Here is a 24,293-nt window from a genome sequence, read left to right as displayed (position 1 = left end):
TTATTGAAACAGGAACATCACCTGGTTGCAGGAGACACCCCAGCTTCTGTTCATATCTACCCTTCAGTTTAGGATTCAAGGTAATAGTGTTATTTTTAGCCACATCAAGTCTATAAGCAGCTGGACTGGATGAAACACCCTCCATGGTAGCTCCGATTCCACTTGGGCATCTTCCTTGACCTCTGAGCTACAATATTTAATACAAATGTCTATGGCTTTCGTCATCATCGCGACTCACTAGGACAGGATCGAACTGCCCAGTGTCAGTTTCTGAGATTGTGGCTCCTCATAGGCGTAGAAAGCCTTGTCTTCTGTGGAGTAGCTGGTGGTTTCTAACTGCTGACCTTGCGGTTAGCAGTCCATTGAATAACCACTATGTTACCATGGCTTCTGTGAGTCAGCACCGACTCAGTGTGTGAGTTGTTTTCTTCAGGGGTTGATTTCTGTGTTTTTGTGACAGTGCTTTTTGACTTAACCTCATACAATCAAATTTCTTCAATGAACTTTTAATTTTGGAATAACCCAAAATTTTGTTTTAGGACAAAACTTTTTTTCAAATCAACTGTCAGTCAATTTGCCTTTCCTCTTATATTTTAGATAATGCTAACATTTAACTTGTTAAAAAAAATGTATTCTTCTAGAAAGCTAAAATTGCTTTAGTCCGTTTATGGCCTTTAATAATTTAGAGTTGTTTGGGCTAGGGTTGAGCCCATACAACCCCCAGTCGAGTAGGATGGAGCTGCCCAGTGTGGCGTCCACAGCTGTACTATGTCCAGAGGCGGAGGGCCACAACTTTCTCTGGCGGAGCAAAGCGACAGGTGGCTGGACCTGGTGACCTTTCAGATCGCAGAGTTCTGTGCCACCAGGGTTGCTTTTTTATATTCCCTTTAAAAAGATTATTATCATCTGGAAACCTGCTATATGTTTTTTAAACAAGCAAAAGGAAACCTTTTCATCTTTCTGCTCTTAGACTAAGGTGCCGAGGTAAAACAATTCACATAAAAGTATCCCTAGATTCTGCAATGTATGAAATGTTTGTGTTTTTTTTTTAAAAATGAAGATTATGCAAGCATTAGTAAGAAAGCTTAATATGTTTCTATATTCTATCATAATAGGATGGGAGAGTTTATTAAAACAGTATTTTAAATATTTTCTATTCCACGATTGGTTTTTTTGTATAATCACACTTCTGATGACCCGGACATTAATGCCATAAGCAATCAGAAGGTGTGGTAGCAGTTAACCTTGTTGTTTTTAGATGTTGTTGAGTTCGTTTCTACCCACAGCAACACGGTATACAATAGAACAAAACATTTACATAGACCTTTTTTCTTTTTTTAATAGATCAATTTGTAAAATATTTACTGAAAATCTCATTTTTGCCTGTATCTAGTTCTCTCTGAAGCATAAAAACAATTTGTCTTCATTTCTCTTTTACATTTCTTCTTTTTTTAACCTTGAATATGAATATGTAAAATCAACAATTTAACAGGTGTTAGCAGATACCTTAAAACTTTGGAAATTGCCTCATTCTTCTAGCCTGTCAGCTGTACAATTCACAGCTCTTTTTTTGGGAACGCTTTGTTTTTTTAGCTATGTTTTAATATTTATTAGGACAAAAAAATCTTAAAATATGTATATTACTTTTATATTGCATGTTTTAACTATTTAACATATATCTTTTTCTTATTATAACTTAGTATTTTAGCCATGTTTTCTTAGTTTCCAGAGCTTATTTTTCTCTTATATCATCTTTTAAGGCTCACTCAAAATGTGACTTTAAGTTCAATCTAAATACTACCTAGCTCTTAATTACACAAATGAACATACTTAGGTCTAAGAAGATTAATGAGGTAAAATAAAGACCATAATAGTAAGGGGTGGAGATATTAAAGAACTAGAGGTTAGTTATGTGTTTCATCAATGCTATACCGCTCCCTAGATTATCATCCCTTCCGTGTGGCCATTTTGTGAGGGACTGTCCTATTATTATACAGGTGGGTTTTGGGTCTCCACTTTGCCCATGTCCCTTTTGAGTCAATTTGATTGTTTATTTTTAAACTTCCAACATCCCCATTGACACCTCATCATACACGGGCTGGTGTTCTTCTTCCATATGGACTTTGATGCTTCACTGCTAAATGGCCACTTGTTTAACTTGAAGTTTTTAAGACCCCAGACACTATATCTTTAATAGCCAGGCACCATCAGTTTTCTTCAGCACATTTGCCTATCCTTGAGGGTATGGGAAAGGGTGGTGGTGGGGGTCTGATAGCAATGATGACTGCATAACCCAGGTTTTCACCCTGTGGGTCGCAACTCCTTGGGGGTCGAACTACCCTTTCACTGGGGTTGCCTAAGACCATCTGAAAGCACATATTTCCCATGGTCTTAGGAATCGAGACACCTCTCCTCTATCCGTCTCCAGGCGGGTCGCCCACATATGAGTAATGGCGTGAAGACTTACCCATGCTACACCATGCTTCAAGACAAAATTTCATTTATTTGTCATTAGAAATAAATATTTCACAGTATATAATTACATACTGTTTTGTGATTAATCACTATGCTTTAATTATGTTCAGTTTGTAACAATGAAAATACATCCCGCATATCAGATATTTACATTATGAATCATAACAGTAGCAAAATTACAGTTATGAAGTAGCAATGAAATAATTTTATGGTTGGGGGTCACCACCACATGAGGAACTGTATTAGAGGGTCATGGCATTAGGAAGGTTTAGAAGCACTGGTATCACCCCACTTGAGGGGAATGAATAACAGAATTGCAGGTGAATGGATAAATTGGATGGTATAAGGTATATATATATATAAATATATAAAGGGTTTCCAGCGGGGGAGGGGATAAAGGGGAACTGATATGAAAATGTTCAAGAAGAAAGAAAATGTTTTCAAACTGATGGTGGTAGCAATTGTAAAATTATGCTTGATCTAGCTGAATTATGGGTTGTTATAATATCTGTAATAGCTCCCAATAAAATGATTAATAATAATAATAATAAATACTAACTAGCTGAAGTTTTCCTTTTAAAGGGACAATTTCCCACTTAAGTTTTGTTTGTTCCTGTAAATGGCTATTTCAGATTTTAATCCACCAAGAAAATGTAGTGATTGTTTTCATAATCCGAAACAGATTCATTTTGTTTCTGATTTTTGCTTGCAAGATTGAATCCTTAGCCGCTAAGGTTTCATGTTCCCATTTGCTGCAGAGAGTTTTTTCAGGAGGCTGTTTTAGATTTATTAAGTTTGTTTGTGGTCTCAATACCAGTTAAAATAAGTTTTCTATTTGGGCTGTTCCATTTTAGCACTGTGGTGTTAAAGTAAGAAACTTATTAAGCCATTAATGAAAATGGATTGGCGTTTATTGAATATATGATTCAAACATCAGGGTAACATTTCAAGTAGCCAGTGCTCTGAAGAAGACAGCTTCCATGGAGATTCTTGTGTTCCATCTTAGGGCATTTCCACAAGAAATGTGAATTCCAGGAGAATTAAGACTGTTAAACATTTTTCTAATTTGTCCCCCAAATAAACAATCTTATACAAAGAGAATAAGCTTTGCTGAGGTGACTGCAGTTCCAAATTAGCCATAGTTAAGTTGGTCCAGAGATTTAACGAAATTTTGGGTGTGATAACCAAAGATAAGTAAGCACAGGCATCCTTGCGGAAGGGAATGTAGGGAGTTTTCAATTCCTGTGTCTAAGGCAGTACACAGGAAAGAATACTTTGGTGATATGTTTTTAGATTCTGTGGATCCCATTATCTTGAGCAGCTCAAATTTGGCTAAAGAAAAGCCACTGCAAAGAAATGGTGGTTAGGATGTTAAACACTCCTCTTGAGCCTGTTGAGGTTGTGTAGCAAACTGGAACCCCCTGGTGTTTTTGACTAGTCACAGTGACCTCAACTCCAGGCCTCCGGTGTGGGTAAGACCCCTAATTCAGAAGAAAACTTCAATGTCAGACCTCATCTGGAAGGAAGAGAGATAAACATAGTTGATCCCTGTCAAGCTGTGTTGTTGAGAGAGGAGCTTGTTCTGGGATTTCATCCAAAGAACCCTCGTGGTTTGGGCTGCTAACTGCAAGTCCGCTGTTCAAAATCATCAGCTGCTCCGTGGGAGAAAGATGAGAGTTTCTACTTCGGTAAAGAGTTAACAGAGTTCCAGGACGGATGAGCCCTATAGGACCAGTGGTGTGAGTGGCAAAACAGGGAGGGTAAAGGGAGAATGGGTAGGAAAGAGGGAACCGATTACATGGAACTGTGTGTGACCTCCTCCCTGGGGGACAGACAACCGAAAAGTGGGTGAAGGGAGACGTCGGACAGGGCAAGATATGACAAAATACCCATTTATAAGCAAGGGCTGATGAGGGAGGGGGGAGCGGGGAGGAAGGGGAAAATGAGGACCTAATGTCGGGGGTTTAAGTGGAGAGAAAATGTTTTGAGAAACGTACAAATGCACTTTACACAATTGATGTGTGTATGGATTGGGATAATAGTTGTATGAGCCCCTAATAAAATGTTTAAAAAAAAAAAAAAGAGTTAACAGAGTTGGAAATCCACAGGGGCAGTTTGTCCTGTAAGGTCGTTATGAGTCAGAATCGACTGTTGCAGTGAAGTTGGCTTTTGAAAAGGCTCATAGACTTGGGGTAGGTGGGGAGGAAGGCTGGGTAGCTTGCAGGGATCCTCTTCGGCCACTAGTGAACGGATTGGGTCATTAAAGGAAGATGTTCCAGACCATCGTACACCAAACCCAAATCCAAAGCTCATTGCTGTTGAGTTGATGCCAGCTTATAGCAGCCCCAGAGTTTCCGAGATTGTAACTGTTTAGGGGAGTAGAAAGCCCTGTCTTTCTCCCATGGAGCTACTGGTGGTGCTTGGATCACAGCCTAAAGTGTAAGCACTACACCACCAGGGCCCTAAGGTGTTGGACACCAGAACTATTAAACGCATCAAGTCTCTGAGAATGAAGACATCAACTATGTATTAGAGAGGGTTGTGGGAACGGGGCGAGATTTGCTTGCAAAATGGGAGTCACTTTCAGAGAACTGCTGTACTGCTGTGGCTATTGCAACAACCATTTTTGCTTATAGCATTTCCAGTTTCATGATACAGGATGTACCCTCGGTTCTTCAAAGGTAATGCAGAAGAACAAGCCACATGAAACACAATTATCTTAGAGAGACAGGTCTTGGGAAAAGAATATTTGGGTTAAACATCCACCATCCGATACTTCAAAGGGAGCAGGATCCTTGAGCAAACAAAAGGCATTCTGGAATGATTATTGGAGTTGTTTTGCAGAAATATATTTAATGATAAGATTCCCAGAAGTCTTGGCATTGCTCAGTCTTCTGGGGAACTGTTTAATTGTAGTACCTTGTATGCTCATCAAATCCTGTCAGTCTTTGGAGGTCCATGTAAAATGGCTTGCCCTGAGTTAGCCAGCAATGAAGTGATCCTATAAAATAACAATGTTTTGTGCTTCATGGAGGAGCCATGGTGGTGTACAGGTTACACAGTGGGCTGTGATCCTGCAAGGTCAGCAGTTCAAAACCCTTCTCCACAGGAGAAAGATGGGGCTTTCTGCTCCTGTAAACAGTTACTGTCTCAGAAACTCTAGGGCAACCATGAGTTGGAATTTGGCAGTGAGCTATATATTTTTTGTTCGTTTGGTGCTGACAGGATTGACGGTGTTTGATAAGCATGCAAGGTGTTAAAATTAAATAGGTGTTAGTCATTTGTGTAGTGTGAATCAAGTTGATTAGACATTGCTTTCAGTTGGGAAATTTTGTCTTAATTGTAAAATGTACTGTGCCCACTCCTACACACACACACACACACACACACACACACACCTTTCACTCTTTTGCCCTTGACATTGAACTTGTTCTCAGGAATTTTGTCTTAATTGTAAAATGTACTGTGCCCACTCCTACACGCACACACACACACACACACACACCTTTCACTCTTTTGCCCTTGACATTGAACTTGTTCTCAGGAATTATATGCAAACTTAGTCCCAAAGAACAAGAAAATGGGTAGTGCCTGGTCTGACTGGTGGGTTGTGCCATTGTATTGCGATAGTTGCTTCTTGTCTGTCTTAAACTCTCCTATTGTTGCTCGTTTTTGGAATCTTGATTGCTCTGTTTGTTGCTCATCCACTTATGAGCCCCTCCCTTCGCTATGTGACTCAATACTTTAAAAGATGGTGCACTATAGTAATTAACTACTTGCCTCTCATCACATGCATTTAAGTATTTAAGTGTAGGCTTCCCAATGGAAACTTTCCTTCCTGTGTATTTACCCAACCTATGACCATGTAGCAACACTACCATATACATGTCTCAGGGACTGTCTGTATTCCCCCTCTTTGCTGTTAAGTGAATTGTTTGGACATTGCTGGATGCTGTTAATTTAAAATAATTTCATTTCTATTTGCAATAATTGTAGGGTGCCACTTGCTTAGCCTCATTGATGTATACATCTTGGATAGATGACAATTGGACATTTAATGTAGGAGCCCTGGTAGTGTTGTGGTTACATGTTGTGTTGCTAATCACAAGGTCAGCAGTTCAAAACCACCAGCTACTCTGCGGGAGAATGATGAAGCTTTCTACTCCCGTAAAGAGTTATAGTTTCAGAAACCCACAGGGACAGTAATACCCAGGTTGAACATAGGGTCGGCTGCGACTAGATAGCAATGAGGGCTTTTTTTTTTTTTTAGTTTGGCATTATGGCCAGTGGTGAAACATTGGGCTCTTAACTGAAAAGTGTGGGCCCACCAGGTGCTCCATGGAGAAACAACCTGGTGATTTACTCTTGTAAATACTACAGCCATTACAGTTTCTAGTAAATAAACCAAATAGATGACATTAATTGGATTAAATTCTGACTTAACTATCCTGGAGGTGATAGGTAGTCAGTTACCTATTTTCACAAGGTGTAATTAGTTTTTGGAAAAAGTATACCCTTGTTTTAAAAGGAATTCAGCCCACCTTAATAACTTGCTTTAGCAGTTCTGGAGAACACTTTAAATATAGCCTTAGAGTATATATAATTAGGAAATAGACTTATTCTGAGACATTTTTTAAATTAAATCATTTTATTGGGGTTCTTATAACAGTACATACATCAGTTGTATCAAGCACATTTGTACATGTGTTGCCATCATCATTTCCAAAACATTTTTTTCTACTTGAGCTCTTGGTATCAGCTCTTTTTTCCTGGTCCCCCATCCTCCCGCCCTCATAAGCCCTTGATAGTGTATAAATTATTTTTATTTTCATATCTTACACTGTTCGCTGTCTCCCTTCACCCTTGTTTCTGTTGCTCATAGGGGATGAGGGGGTTATATTTTGATCATTGTGATTGGCTCCCCCTTTCTCCCCCTTTTCTGCATCCACCTTCCCCCTACCCTCATGGTGTCACCACTCCCATTATTGTTCCTGAGGGGTTTATCTGTCTGGATTCTGTGTGTTGAGAGCTCTTATCTGTACCAGTGTACATGCTCCAGTCTAGCTGGTTTATAAGGTAGAACTGAGGTCATGATAGTGGAGGGGGTGGGGAGAGCATTAAAGAACTAGAGGAATGTTGTGTTTCGTATGTGCTGTATATATACTGCACCCTGGCTAGCTCATCCCTTCCTTGTAACCCTTCAGTGAAGGGATGTCCAATTGTCTACAGATGGGCTTTGGGTCTCTACTCCAAATCCCCTTGTTTGCATCAGTATGATTCTTTGTTTTGGGTCTTCTGATACCTGATCCCATTGATACATGCTGGTGTGCCTCTTCCATGTGGGCTTTGTTGCTACCTTGCTAAATGACTGTTTGTTTAACTTCAAGCCTTTAAGACCCTAATAGCCGGGCACTATCAGCTTTCTTCACCACATTTGCTTATGCACCCATTTTGACTTCAGCATATGTGTCTTGTTTCGGGAATATGACCATCGCAGAATGTCACGTTATTAGAACAAAATGTTTTTATGTTGAGGGAGGACTTGAGTAGAGACCCAATGTCCATCTGCTACCTTGATACTTCACATAAATATGTACATAGATCTAGACATATATCCCTATCATTATATATTAATATATTTACATATATACGTGCCTATATTTATACCTCGATAAATAGCTTTTGCCTCTTAGTTTTCCGTGGAGAAACTAGGATTCCTTGGGGATTTTGTTGCTTTGCTCCCCTCGCTGCTCTGTTGCACCCCTGTCGTGTTTCATCCTGGTGTGGTGAGGTCAGTCAGACTGGGCATTCCCACACTGTGTCTCCCCATAGTGCTGTCCCCCATAGTGCTGTGAGTCAGTGAGGGTATGTCATGTCTCCTGGTGGGTCTGGCCCTATTATTCTTTCTGTGCCTTGGCTGCTCTGAGCAGGAGTGTGGTCCTGAGAGCTTGGTGGGCCAGGATACAGTGTTGTCTTTCTCAATATGTTTTTTAAAATCTTCTATTTAATGGAGCATTTAAAAACAGGGTTTGATGCATCAAAGAGATTATACTTTTATAGAATCCAAGGAAATCTTTGTATTTATTTATATGCACATTTAATTTTAAAGCTTTTTTGAAAACATATAGTTCATGGCCACATGTGCTTTTCTTACAATCCTGAAACTAAACATCAATCAAGCCAGTGGAAGGGGCCATCTTCACCTTACCCCCCGAAAGCTCATCAAATAAAATCAAAGACCAAGAAGATGATCACTTGTTTTTTGTTTTTTTATTTGAGGGGAAAGTGCATTTGGAGTTTTTGCCACCAGGTTAGCCTGTTAATCAAGCTTTCTATTTAGAGATTCTGAAAAGATTGTGTAACAGTGTGCAACAAAAAAGGCCTGAATTGTGGCAGACAGGGGACTGGTTTGCCACCACAACAATGTACCTGTTCACACAGCCATCTCATTGTGCCAGTTTTTGGTGAAAAACAGCATGCTTCTCTTGCCCCATGTACCTAACCTTAGTTGATCCCACTCCTTGCAACTTCTTTTTGTTTCCGTGAAGTAAGGGGGACATGAAAGGACAGTGGTGACATAGAAGAGGTAAAGAAAAAAATGAGGGAGGTCCTGTTAGCCATCCAAACAGATAAGTTTGAAAAATGTTTCCAAGAATGTAACTGAAGATTTGACAAATATATTAAGTGTAATGGAGAGTACTTTGAAGGTGATAAGGTTGTTTAATAAAAATAATTTAAATACATAGCCCAGGGCCGGGCGGGGGAGGTGTCCATTTTTTTGGGGGGGTGGTATTCTCTGTCCCTGTGCGTGTGTGTATAATTCTCTGTTTTACTTTGTTGTTGTTGTTGTTAGGTGTTTTTCTCTTTGAAATGTTTTGTGTAAAAAGAAAATGTTTTTTGTATATGCAGTCCAGGATAGGCACACCTGTAGTGCCAGTAACTGTTCCAATGATTTCTTGGGGTTAGGGCAGGGTAGGTTTGCGGAAGTGGTGGCTAATAGCAATAAGTACTACAAGAAATAAGAAAATGCTCTAAAACTGATCGGGGTGATGATTGTACAACTCTTAATATGATTGAAATAATGTATTGTGTGTTATGAATGATCAGCCAATAAAACTTTATATAGATTTAAACTTTACTTCAGCACATGCTTCATCAAGTTCAAGGCGTGTGTGTCTTCAAGAAATTAATGGAAAATGGGATTAAATATACTGGAATTTTGGGGGCAAACTTTTGGAAAACTTCTGGTATAGGGACATTCTTACAAAGTTTGCTGCTGATCTTGGATTCATCAGTTTCTGCAGCTGTGTGTCTTGGGACTTATTGTTGTTGGACTGCAAGGTGTCTGAGAGAGTGTGTCACTGTAGCCAAAAACAAAGAAGACCTGGTTGATTTGAGAAATTCTAAGTTTATTTCTGCAAGTTTTTGCAGAAGGAAAACAGCCAGGTTTCTCCTCTGAGGTGTTTCAGAGTACAGTCCTGACCCCACAAATTAATATACAAGCAATGGGGGTGGGGGGTGGGCTGGACAATAATTTAGGAGATTGGCAAGTTTTTACAATGTCACAAGATGCATTTGATACTCTAAGAAGGTAGGTTCTACAATGATCACTACGAAATGATCTATACCAATGTTTCTCCAGGGGCCATGAGATCACCATCCCCTGAAGCTTCATTGTGCTCTTGTTTATCTAAATTGGGGTGATGTTTCCAGTCTGGCTACTTATCTTCCTGACCTTGTTAGTCTCCTTCCCCAGTTTAGCATCCCAGCTGAATTTTTAATGTAAGGGAGTTGTCTATTACATTTTGGATTTTAACAAACTAATCTTAAAATATATTATATTTCTAGTATTGATTTTGCCTGTATCATTATTAACATAGGAACAATTGTGAGGACGACACAGGACTGGCCATTGTTCTGTTACATTGCTCTGAGTTGGAACTGACTTGATGTCACCTAGCAAAATAATAAGTGTCTATAGTGTGTGAATCATTTCCTTGAGATGACTATCTCTGTATAGATAACACTTCAGGAAGTTAGGCATTGGGCTGCAAGGTCAGCAGTTTGAAACCAACAGCCACTCAGTCCTGTGTTGTCCCCATGGATGTCATGTTTGAGGCCATTGTTGACACCTATTTATTAGTCTTGTCTCATTTAGTATCTTCCAGTTTTTGTTGCCATCCTTACTTCTAACAAGCATTCTGTCTGAACTTCCTCTAAGACAGATTTGTTTGTTCTTCTGACAGTCCAAGGTATTTTTAATTTTCTGCATCAGTGCCTTCCTTCAAATGTATCAACTCTTTTGCAATCTTACTTCTTCATCGTCCAGTTTTCACATGCACATAAAGCAATTGAAAATACTATGATTTGGGTCAGCCACACCTTAGTTCTGAAAGTGATATCTTTGTTCCTTACTGTTTTAAAGAGGGCTTGTGTAGCAGATTTACCAAATATAATACCTCATTTGATTTCTTGAGCATGGCTTCCGTAGGTGTTGATTTTGGATCCAAGTAAAATGAAATCCTTGACAACTTCACTCTTTCGGTATTATCAAGTTGTGAGGATTTTTGTTTTCTTGATTGCTTAAAAATAGTGTTTCATTACAATGCACCCCCACCTCCCAGTGCATTTTGTTTATTCACCAGTTGATGAATTGTTTCCATTTAGGGTGTTAAAAATTATGTTTTCAGGGCATGAATACAAGTCCTTATGTAGACACATTTTAATTTCTCTTGGCTAGTACCATCTACCAGCTACTTGGAGGGAGAGGTAGCAATCTGCTTCTATAGACTCACTGTTTTGGAAGTCCTGTGGGGCATTTCTACTCTGTACTAAAGAAGTCACTAAGAGTTGGCAATGGGATATATGAAGTTCAATCTTTAGAAACAATTTTTTGAATTCCAGATTTTGCCAAGTGCTCCTTTATTAGAGGACTTAAAAAATTCATGGAAAAGTTCCGTTGTCTTTCAATTCTGTGGTCCCAGGAACTTTAGGAACCCCTTGCATATGAAAAAATGGAGGAAAGGTAATTTGGGGTCCTGGACCCTATAGAAGGTTCTTTTGTTTGTGTATTTCCCTTGTTTGTTACTTTAGGATTTAGTCTAAAATGTGATGTTTAATTTGGATTTTTTTTTTTATTATTAAAGAAACCAACCTTGTTATCCTGTACAGTATAGAGTAGAACTGGTCCCCGGGGTTTCCAAAGAGAGAATCTGTACAAAAGCAGACTGCCACTTCTTTCTCCCTTAGACTAACTGCAGGATTCAAACCACTGATAATTAACTTAGCAGCTGGGAGCTTTACCTCTTTGACACTAGGGCTCCTACCAAGGAAAGAGTTGGTGTCATAGATAGTGCTGTATTAAATATGCATTAATGAGTGGCTTACATACACACTGTTTTATTTATTATTTGGCCCACTAGAAATAAGTACTTGGTAAAATTAAAATCAGGCCATATCCTTTTAAAGAAAGACATTTTGATAGGTTGCTTGTGAGGGAGGGAATAAATCTAAGCTTGGTAGTACCCCCCTCTCCCTCCATACAGACCTGTAAGGAAGGTTGTGGCAAATAATAGCTTTGGAGGAAAATATTTATGCCATTCCTAAAATCGAAACACAATATATTTATATTTTGATTAGTAGAAGGGAAATTTTGTAGTATTATGAACATTTTAGAAGGAAACTAAACCCAAGTCTCCAATTACCCAGCCCCCAATTCTCTGAGTGATGATGCACGAGTTTTACAGTAATCTGATGACCCTAAAAAATACTAGAGAACTGCTTAAGTTATGGTGACCAGTGAATTGAGGCAGCTGCTAAAGACTCCTGTAACTGAAAAGCATTACCAATGGCTTTCAAGGTTAGTCTGTCTTTCGTAGTTGGATCATGAAGTTGAACCTGCTTGTCTGCTACAGGAGACTATAGTCTTTAAGAAGGCCTGCTGATAGACCAGGCCTTTTCAGGTTGCCCCAGTTTGGGTGAATTTAATCATTATTGCCAATACTACGAAAGTTCACTTCAAGATGGACTTGAAGACCAAAGTATTTTACTTTATAATGGACATACAACTTTCTAAATTTCCCATTAAAAAAAAAAAAAGAATAGTTTGCTATTTGAAGTGTCAGCTAAAAGCTTTCTGTAATGGAATTGTTTTTAAGATCTCTGAGTACATATAGCACACTATCTTTAAATAAATTAGAAGTTTTAAATGCTACCCCCCCTCCCCAATGATGGTTCCTTAAAGCAGGAGAATACCAATGATGGTATTAACATAGTTGAAATCTATTCATGACTTAGATTATTGCCATTTATGCTAATGTTAATTCCTAATTAGGTACGAGTTTTAATGGTATTAATAGAGGTCACTGGGACTTTGTGGTAATGAAAAGATAAAATAACCATGTGGTGAAATACATTTTTGCCTAAATAGAAACTTAAATACTGTAGAAGTCATAGATTTTTAAAGTGTTGTATCCTACTTTTCAAATCAAGATGAGATTTTTCTGCATAAGTAAAGTTCTCCTTTAAAATTACTTTTTTTAGAGGGGGAACTGGGCGCATGAGAGGGGCAGCAAATCCGCTTCAATGATTTAAAAGTTACACATGTTGTGATTATGTGAAGGAGTGATTATGATAAAGGATTTGGTGCTAATACCAATTTTGGCTCTCTGGTTTCTACCTTGAGGGCAAATGTACATAGCATCACAAGGTTTGTAGGAGTTGCCCTCAAGTTAGACATTTGTAACCTGGGAACTTAATCATTTTTCATACTCAATGCATTTTTAATGCTATTTCTAGTTGAAAATATTCAAAATGAGAAACTTGTTTCCATTTTAAGTATATTTATTCATTTTTCTTTCCTGAACAGATTTATGAAAATATGCATCATTTTAATACAGTCTTGGAATTCATGAGGTGGAAGCATAGATCAAAGCAGTTTGGAGAAGATTGGAAGTACAATTTTATTAGCCACATCTAGCCACATCTCTGAGGTAAGGAAAAGACATTTTAGAAAAATATTAACAGTTTTCCTATCACTAGCGCAAATAATTGATTATAAAATAGTATAATGCCACAACTTTATTTCGGCTTCTTTTTGTTTCTTTCACAGTCCTTATATGCTTATAAGTAATTCTAATATATTTACCCATCCTTATAAGTGTTGAATCTCTTTAGTATGAGCAGTATTTATTATTTCCTAATAATACTGTTATTTTGTAAGAGTTTCTGGTAGTGCTGTGGGAGAAGTGTTGAGCTTTAACCAAAAGGTCAGTGGTTTAAAACCACTGGCTCCAAAGGAGAAACATGAGACTGTCTCTATAAAGATTTCCAGTCTTGGAGACTTCTGCATACGGCCCCTTTGAGTCAGAACGGACTTGATGGCGGGGGTTGGATTGTGGTTTTGACTACGTTGTAACTGAGGACCCTGGATGGTGTACTGGGGTAATGTGCTGGGCGCTAACCACAACGTTCGCAGATTGAAACCACCACCTACCCCAAGGGAGAAAGACAAGACCTTCTCCTGTAGAGATTGGAGTCACCGAAACCCAGAGGGCAGTTCTACCCTGTCCTGTATGGGCCCAGTTGAGCTGTAGTGGCATAGTGGTTTACACATTAGACTATAACCACAAGGTCAGTAGTTTGAATCCAGATGAGGTTTTTTTGTTTCTGTAAAGATTGACAGCTCTGGAAGCTCAAAGGGGCAGTTCTACTCTGTCCTAGAGTCACTGTGAGTTGGAATTGGCTTTATGGCAGTGAGTGATACTGTCACTGTAGAAAATAGGCAGTGGTTTACTTCTTCGCCCTAAAGGTTACAGAGGAAAGTTACGGATGAACCATTTATTAAGAAATAGTTCTTTACAAAAATTGCATTAATTAAAGGTAGGGTTGCACAGTTAAAATCATTGTCAATAAGCTGCAAACCTATAAAAAGTTGAATTGACAGAAGTTGCAAGCTTTTTTTTTTTTTTTTTTTTAATAACAAAAATTAGAATACCTGCTGAGGCTGCTTATGTACAACCAAATACCTCATGGGGTTTAGTTCTTTGGTTTGGAGATTCAGAGTCATGGTTTCATGAGACATCTCAGTTAATTGGCCTAATGGTATATCTGATGCATCTATTCTGTATTCTGATGTGTTATAATGCTTGCTGGGGTCTTAAGAACTTGCATTCCAGGCACAATTGGTCTCTTCGTCTTGAATAGCAGGGGAAGGAGAAGGCGAGCCAACGGGAAAAGGAGACTATGGAATATATGGCCGATGTGCCTATGAAAACTGCCTCCTTTGACATGAGAACTAAATGGTGCCCAGCTACCATTACTAAACATTTTGATCAAACAGTCCATGGAAGACTTCTGATCAAACGTGGGTTGAGGGAGAGGAAGAAAGCACCACAGAAATTGACGTTTTTATGGATTCTAGACTTATGGAGCAATGAGGTTTGGATGAACCCTGAAACTATTGCCCTGGGATGACTTTTAAATCTTTAAACCAAAAATAGCCTCTGAATTAATTTTAAAACCAAATAATATCTTGGCTTAACTAGTAAAGCAAGATCTGCCTTAAACTTTAGGTTCTTTTAAGAAATATCTATATGAGATCCAATTCACGACAGCAACTTGAAAGATTAAATGGAAACCTAAGGGGGCAATGAGTTTATGTTCTTAGAAGAGGAGCCACTTAGAAAAGGAGGTTGAAAATTACACCAGAAGAATTTAATGTCGTTAATTTTTTTGATGTCATTAAATTTTATAAGTAGAAACTGTTGAGCGGGTACATGTTTTGCTATATATGTATTCTCAAAATACAATAAAATACAATTTAGGGGGAAACCCCCAAATGTTTATATTACTCTGAAACTCTCACATATTTTAGAAGAATAAATCTTTGTGGATAAAATTTTCTTTAGGAAATAGAGGAACTGCAAGAAGGTAAGAATAGGAAAAGTAACTTGTATAAAACAACACATATTGAGAAATAAAGTTTGTTACTTCAAGATCATTTAGACACTCAAATGGCTAGGCAAGAATTTTGTAAAATATACATAGCATTGTATATTTGCATTGTAAAATATACATAGCATATACCCTTTTATGAAGTGGTCTGCCCCTCCAGACATATGGAAACTGTAGGCTTTGCTCACTGCTTCTACCATCCATACATCTTTTTCTTCTACCAAATGAGTACATGTGCAGTGGGGGTGGGGGTGCATCTGACTTTTTAAATAGTTTATTATTTTTCACATATGTTGATTTCCAATATTAATAATCATTTTTCTTTACTTGAAGCTTCCTTGGTTTCCATGGTCCTATGCTTAATAACTTCTTAATTATTCCTTCACAATCTATTTTCTTTTTATTCTCTTCTCAAATAATTATCTTCCCAAGGCTTTATCTTTCAAATTCTTCTCTTTTCTTTCCTTGGAACTTTTCTAAACTCATGATTTTAACAACTTAACTACAAAATAAAATGATTTCTTCAACTTCATCTCACTAGTGTGACATTTCCAGCTGCTTGTAATATGACTTGGTGTCGTGATAGCTCAGACTTCACTCTTAAATCACTGTGGTTCACAGGCAGTGGTGGCTCCCCCTTCTCTTAATGGCTCTCTTTGTTGTCCAGGCTCACAGTCTCAGTGCTGTATCTTAGTCCTCATCTTTTGCTTCTAACACTCAAAAGAGAGGTTAAGCCCTATCAGCTTGACTTTACTATAATGTTTCATGAATATTTTCATCATCTTGTTTCCAACCCCCTTTCCCCCCACCCATCTCCACACCCAGGTTTATAGTATTGTTAGGAAGATGTGTGTATGTAATTAAAAAGAACATTATCAGACAAAAGTGATGAATACCATAGGAGTAAATTAATGCTTCTAGAAAACAGGTAAAGTTATTTGAGTTGGACTTCGAAAGATAAGTAAAATTGAGATAGGGCAAGAAAGAATTAAAGGATCCACCCACTGAACATCAACGTCTTAGTTTTGTGGCAAAGGGCTGTAGCTCATTAAACGGGGAGGAGATGCTCTTTTTAACACATGTGCTAGCAAAGCTGTATTTCCATTTGTAAAAATATGAAATTGGCTTCATACCTTTACCGTGTACAAAAACTTAACTCAAGATGGATCAAAGACCCACTATAAAGATCCTCAAAGAAAAAATACTAAGGGGGCATAATACACTATTAAACACGTCTAAGAATGTATAGTAGCAGAAAATAAACCAGATGACGGAGCCTACCTGAAACAAAAGCATTTATGTGCGCCAAAAGACCACTTAAAGAGTAAGTGAAAGTTTTTGCACTGGGAATTTTTTTTGACAGCAGCAAAGCAACAGTGAACTGATCTCTAAAATGTATTGAAAATGTCAACACATCCACAGTGACAAAAAGGGAACGATCCATTTTTTAAATGGGAAGAGGATATGAATAGAGACTTTACCAGAAAAGAAGTGATGCATTGGAATTATGGTGTTGATGGAGAATGTTGATTATACCATGAATTGCCTGTAGCAGTATATAATCTGTCAACTTGGGAAGGGATAGAATCTAGCCTGTCAATCAGGTCGTAGCTTGATGACCTCATTTGGAGGCGCAGTGGAGATAAATAGCACACTGGAGGCCAGATACACCCTCTTTCTGCTTCTACTCCCTGTGAGACATTCCTGTTGACAAGTCACATGGGTAGTTATGCTGATGGAGCCAGAGCCCTGGAGCTGGAGGAGCCATGTGGAGACCCATATAGGTGCTGAGATGCTTTCACCACCACTGGGTCCACAAGACTTTCCATCCACTGCCCTGTGATCTTTCTGCATTTGGCTTCATTACATGACTGTGTGAGTCTTAAGAGGAATTTATGGACTAATATCAACATATGGGGTAATATTGGGCTTAAGGACTTGATATGGACTGGTCTGGGATGTTTTCTTAATGTACAATTGCTCTTTGATATAAAGTTCTCTATCTGACACACATATGAGTGTCTATGAACTTGTTTCTCTAGTCAGTCCAGACTAACATGCTGCCTAAAGAATGGACAAATCTGCTTTGGAAGAACAGCCGGAATACCTCTTAGAATTGAGAATGGGGAGACTATTGTGCATTTTGCTAGAAAATCTAAAGTAGTACTGAGATAAAGTTATAAAATGTAACATCGTGATTTGTGGTATGCCACAGAAGTGGCAATTAGAAGAAAATCTAGGTCATTGAATACATATATGGAAAAAGAAGAACCTATGACAAAAAATCCAAAGTTCTACGTTAGGTAATTAGAACAAAGACAAATTAAATCCAAAGTAAGCCGGAAATAAATACAGAAAAACTATAGCAGAAACCAGTGGATTTGAAAACAGGAAATTTTTTTTTTAATTAGCAAAATGAAAAATGGGTTATTTAAAAAGATCAATAAAATTGGTAAACCTTTACCCAAGCTAAACAAAGGGGACAAACAACCAAAATTATACACAAGTTATACATGAGGAACGATGGGAAATTATGGCAAAGAGGTGCCATCACTGTTGATACCATGGACATTATAATTTGATGGTGAGGGAATATCCTATAAAACTCTGTGTGTAGCAATTTGATAAATGAGATTCACAATCTACCAAAACTTGAACAAGAAGAAATAATAAACTCTATAGTCTTGGTTTTTTTTAAATCATTTTATTGGGGGCTCATACAACTCTTATAACAATCCATACATACATCAATTGTATAAAGCACATTTGTACATTTGTTACCCTCATCATTTTCAAAACATTTGCTCTACACTTAGGCCCCTAGCATCAGCTCCTCATTTTTCCCCTCCTTCCCTGCTCCCCCCTCCCTCATGAACCCTTGATAGTTTATAAATTATTATTTTGTCACGTCTTACACTGTCCAACGTCTCCCGTCACCCACTTTTCTGTTGTCTGGTCCCCCAGGGAGGAGGTTATATGTAGATCCCTGTAATCAGTTCCCCCTTTCCATCCCACCCTCCCTCCACTCTCCTGGTATTGCTGCTCTTACCACTGGTCCTGAAGGGATCATCTGTCCTGGATTCCCTGTTTCCAGTTCCTATCTATACCAGTGTACGTCCTCTGGTCTAGCCAGATTTGTAAGGTAGAATTGGGATCATGAGAGTGGGGTGGGAGGAAGCGTTTAGGAACTAGAGGAAAGTTGTATGTTTCATCCTTGCTACCCTACAACCTGACTGGCTCGTCTCCCCGTGACCTTTCCGTAAGGGGGTGTCCAGTTGCCTACAGATGGGCTCTCCCCTCTGCACTCCCCCTCATTCACAATGATAGGATTTTATGTTCTTTGATTCCTGATACCTCATCCCTTCAACACCTCAAGGTCACACAGGCTGGTGTGCTTCTTCCATGTGGGCTTTGTTGCTTCTGTGCTAGATGGCCACTTGTTTACCTTCAAGCCTTTAAGACCGCAGATGCTATATCTTTTGACAGCCCGGCACCATCAGCTTTCTTCACCACATTTGTTTATGCACCCATTTGTCTTCAGGAATCGTATTGGGGAGGTGAGCATACAATGATATGATTTTTTGTTCTTTGATGCCTGATAACTGATCCCTTCAGCACCCCATGATCACACAGGCTGGTGTGTTTCTTCCATGTGGGCTTTATTGCTTCTGAGCTAGATGGCCACTTGTTTACCTTCAAGTCTTTAAGACCCCAGATGCTATATCTTTTGATAGCCGGGCACCATCAGCTTTCTTCACCACATTGGCTTATACACCCGTTTTGTCTTCTACAATGACGTCAGGAAGGTGAGCATCATGGAATGACTGTTTAATAGAACAAAGCATTCTTGCATTGAGGGAGTACTTGAGTGGAGGCCCACTGTCCTTCTGCTACCTTAATACTAAACCTATAAATAATGCACAAAATATATTTCCCCATCCCATATATAAATATATTTACATATGTACATGCCCATTTTTAGACCTCTATACATGCCCTTTGCCTCCTAGCTCTTTCCTCTATTTCCTTTGACTTTCCTCTTGTCCCGGTATCATGTTCAGTCTTCATTTGGATTACAGTCATTCCTCTCGGTTACATTACCCTTGATCATGCCCTACCAGGCCTTCTACACCCTCCTCACTACCGATTTGGATCACCTGTTATTCCCTTGTTCCTTTGTTAACACCACTTCTTTTCCTCCTACCTCACCCTCTCCCATGTCCCCCCGATAGTCCCCTTGTTTTCTCCTCCAGATTGTTCATTCAGCCTATCTCATTTAGACAGACCTGCAGAGATATAACAAAAAACAAGACAACAAAACAACAACAAAAAGCCAATGACAAAAACAAAACAAAACAAAACAACACAACACAAGAACCAAAAAAGAAAAGCTTGTAGTTAGTTCAAGGACTGTTTGTTGGCCTTTAGGAGTGTTTTCTGGTCGAGTCTGATGGGGTGACAAGCCCTGGCCCCAAAGTCTTATTTTTGGTTTTCCTTGGGAACTTCATTATTCTGTTCCCCTTGCTGTTCTGTTTGCACTCCCTTAGTGTTTTGCCTCCGTGTGGTGGGATCACATCAGGGGCAATTCCCACACTGTGTCTCCAGTGTTGTCCCCTGTAGGGCTATGAGTCAGTGAGAGATGTTGTGTCTCATAGTGGGGCCGAACCTCTAAAATAGGTATCCTCAAACTACGGCCCGCCAGCCACATGCGACCCGCTGAGGCATTTATCCGGCCTGCTGGGTGTTTTTGTCCCATTTGTTTTTTTGCTTCAAAATAAGATATGTGCAGTGTGCAAAGGAATTTGATCATAGTTTTTTCTTTTTAACTATAGTCCGGCCCTCCAACGGGTCTGAGGGACAGTGAACTGGCTCTCTGTTTAAAAAGTTTGAGGACCCCTGCTCTATAGTCTTATCAAGTAAACAAAATAAGTAATTAAGCTTTCCAAATAGAAGGCATCAGACCCAGATGATTTCACTGTTGAATTGTAATAACCAAACATTTAAGGAAAAGACTGATAGAATTCTCTGCAATTTTTCTAAAAAGTAAAATATTTTTTAGCTTTGTCTGAAGCTAAAACTACCCTAATACTGAAACCAAAGACATCAAAAGAAAGGAAAACTACGGACCAATGTCGCATGTACAAAAATCATCAAGAAAATATTAATTCATCAAATTCAACACGCATTTAAACATCTGTTTATGTAATCTGTCACATAAACGGGCTTAAGGGAAAGCTCATGATAATATCAGTTGATTACAGAATAATAATTTGACAGGACTCATGATAAAAATTAGAAAAATAGCCATAGTGGATTGATTACGTGTTGTGCTGCCTACACATGGTCAGCAGTTTGGAACCGACAACGGTTTGGGGAACAAGGCGGTAAGCCTTTCTGTTTCCATAAAGATCTACACCTGCAGAAGCCCAAAACAGCAGTTCCCTGTCTCACGTAGTTGCTGTGAGTCAGAATCAAGTTGATGGCAGTGAGTTTCTCTCCCCATCTTGGTTTAACACCCCCACCCCCCCTTTTTAAACCCATACACCTGTAGCTAATGTTTTTACATGATGATGTAAAACTAGAAACTCTATTCTCTAAGATCTAGAGCAAATCAAGAATGTCCCTGCTTACTACTATTACTCAGTATTTTACTGGAAATCCTGTATTTTCCCTCACTCTTTCCACAATTATCTAACTTTGTGTAATGATGTGCTACTGTAAGAGTATAACCTAAACCATTGTTATCTTTAAGTAATATTTTAGATCCTAGGAAATGATATGTTTACTTATACAAACCTTTCTTGTGACCTTTTAATTTATATATGAAACTTGCTTGGAAACAATGGAAATTTTTCCTTACTGGATCTTAACACAAATCAAGACTTTATGTGAGCAAAAGGAAGTGATGTGGTTTTTGTATCATTTCAGTTGTGCTGAGGTAAGGAAATGGGATAGTTTATCTAAAACACAGCTCTTTGGGGAAAGTCTGGCTTGTCTGTAAAAGTCAGAGGCACTGGCATGTTTTAATTTCTTTTGCTAAATGTGTTCATTTCCTCAGCAAATATGAATTTACTACCAACTGTGTGCCAACCAGTGTTCCAAAATCTAAAAATACAAACTGAATAAGACACATTAAAATCCCCGTCCTTGAGGAGCTGACACTGAGGGCTCAATAGAAAGTAAATGTATAGAGAAGGATGATGGCAACATAGGTACCAAACTGCTTGTTACAATGTGTAGATTGCTATAAGAGCTGTAAGAGCCCTCAATACAGAGGTATGTGTGGCGGTGGAGGAAATGACAGTAAACAAAATAGTGAACTAGCTGTAGAATTAATACACTGCCATCGAGTCACTGCTGACCCATAGTGACCCTGCTGTGGGTTTCTGAGACTTTAAAGGTTTTCAGGAGTAGAAAATCCAGTCTTTCTCTCTTGGAGCTGTTGTTACCAACCATGCAGATCACACACAGCCCAACATTTTAGAGGATGGTGTTACAGAAGAGAAATAGCAAGGGACAGAGCAGTCAGTGACAAGTAGCCCTGGTGGTGAAATGAATTATTGATGGGCTGTTAACTATAAGGTCAGCAGTTTGAAAACCACCAGCCGCTCCTTGAAAGAAAGGTGAGGCTTTCTACTCCTGTAAAGATTTTGTAGTCTCGGGAATCCACTGGGAGAGTTTTGCTCTGTCTTACATGATCACTAGAAGTTGGAGTCAGCTCAGTAGCAGTGTGTTTGGTTTTTGGCTATTGAAGTGCCAGGTCTGTCAGGAGGGGAGGGGGAAATGGGAGGGCAGGAAGGGTGAACCAATCGCAATGATTGACATATAACCACTCCCCCCTGGGGAGGAGGGATGAACAACAGAAACCTTGGGGGAGGGGAGACAGCAGTCGGTATAAGATATGAAAATAATTTATAATTTATCAACGGGTCACAAGTGGCGGAGGGAGGGAAAAATGAGCTGATACCAAGGGCTCAAATAGAAAGTAAATATGTAGAAAATAATTTATGGCCCCACATGTACAAATATGCTTGATACAATTGATGTATGAATTGTTAATAAGAGCTGTAAGAGCCCAATAAAATGATCTTTATAAAAAAAAGAAGTGCCAAGTCTGGGAATGAACTTACAGTTTTAAAATGAGCTAGACAGGAACACAGCGAATAAGAAGGGGTGAGATACAGGCAAACACAGAAATCTTGCCCCAGACCAGGCCTGGCCTCTTGCAGAAATAATGAGTACAGCATGGCTTGAGTAGGCTATTTTGGGCCATTGAAAAATTTAGCTCTTCCTTGAGCTGATCTGACACCACCACACAGAGGTGAAACCCTAAGGGCATGCAACAGAGCAGCAAGGGGAGCAGACCAAGGAAGTCCCCAGGGAATACCCAAAATAGACTTTGGGGCCAGGCCGTGGCACCCCATCAGAGTCAACCAGAAAGCACTCATAAAGGTCAACAATAGACCTTGAACTATTTATAGGCTTTTGTGGGTGTTTTTGGTCATTGGTTTTTTTCTTGTTGTGTTTTCTTCTGTTTTATTTTTCTCTGGTTTTTTTTTTCCAAGCATGTGTTATCTCTGCAGGTCTATCTAGATAACATAGGCAGGACAAACAATCTGGAGAAGAATAAAAACTGGACTGAAGGTTTGGGGGTAGGGCATGGGAGAGAGGGTGGCTGGAGAAAGGAAGTAGGTGTTAACAAACCCAGGGACTAGAGAACAACAAGTGATCTAAAATCTATGGCGAGGAGGGTGTAGGAGGCCTGGCAGGGCTTGATCAAGGGTAATGTAACTGAGAGGAATTACTATCCAGCGAGAGTGCAGTATAGCACCGATGAAACATCCAACTTTCCTCTAGCTCCAACTTTCCCCACTATCATGGTCCCAGTTCTACCTTACAAATCCGGTTTAACCAGAGGATGTACACTGGTACAGACAAGAGCTGGAGAAACAGGGAATCCAGGACAGATAAACCCCTCAGGACCAATAATGAGAGTAGCAATACCAGGAGGGTAAGGGAAAGGTGGGAGGAGAAAGGGGGAACAATCACAATGATCTACATATAACCCCCGCCCTGGGGGACAGACTACAGAAAAGTGGGTGAAGGGAGACATTGATCGGTGTAAGACATGAAAAAATTATAATTTATAAATTATCAAGGTTTCGTGAGGGAAGGATAAATGAGGGGGAAAAAAGAAAAAATGTTTTGAAAATAATGATGGCAACAAATGTACAAATGTGCTTGACACAATGTATGTATGTATGTATTGTGATGAGTTAGTTGAATGGAATGATTAAAAAAAGAAAAATTTAGTGTTTCCTCTGAATTTTTTGAAGAACCATTGGAGTGTTTGTATAGAGGAGTGATAACAATCAAATAGTTATTTTTTTTCCTTTCTTTCAAATTAGAGTCGCTAATGTAGCAATTTTGGGAGTAAGAGCACAACATATGTGCTAGCAAGTATCTTTTGTAATTAGACATTTGACTTTATTCAGAAATCCTTTAAATGTTTGCTAATCTACACCAGACTATGCCATTGTACTGATCCCTTTGATTTTCCTATCATCAGTACTGTTTTTGGTTGTAACAGACACTGACTCCCCCTGACCTAAGAAAATGAAGGCAATTTATTGACTTAATTTTCTAAGTATTTAAGGCTTTTTGAGGGGTTCCCTAATTTTTCCAGCTGTAATGTTTTTCAGGCTTCTGGCTCTGCCTTTTTGCTCTCCACTGGGTCCCAACAGTTTCTGGCACTGCTGTTTCCTTATTCATATTCAGTCTGAAACAGTGATTCTCTGTAAAATAAAACCAGCCTAACTATGTGTCCCCATGTGTTAGAGCAGAATTGGGCTTCACTGGGTTTT

The 24,293-nt window shown here is 39.0% G+C and overlaps 1 protein-coding gene across 1 annotated transcript in view; it reads left to right on the top strand.

Annotated features, from left to right (window-relative positions):
* BMPR1A (bone morphogenetic protein receptor type 1A) overlaps positions 1-24,293 on the top strand; it is a 130,905-nt gene that overhangs the window by 54,828 nt on the left and 51,784 nt on the right. Inside the window, exon 2 of the mRNA XM_004709200.2 lies at positions 13,343-13,466. The gene's annotated coding sequence lies outside the window, so the exon portion shown is untranslated. The remainder of the gene's footprint in view (positions 1-13,342; positions 13,467-24,293) is intronic.

The sequence above is a fragment of the Echinops telfairi genome, unplaced genomic scaffold (assembly GCF_000313985.2).
Source record: "Echinops telfairi isolate 266 unplaced genomic scaffold, ASM31398v2 ScPeMD7_2010;HRSCAF=2546, whole genome shotgun sequence".
Classification (NCBI taxonomy): Eukaryota; Metazoa; Chordata; class Mammalia; order Afrosoricida; family Tenrecidae; genus Echinops; species Echinops telfairi.
This window is presented reverse-complemented; position numbering and strand designations above follow the sequence as displayed.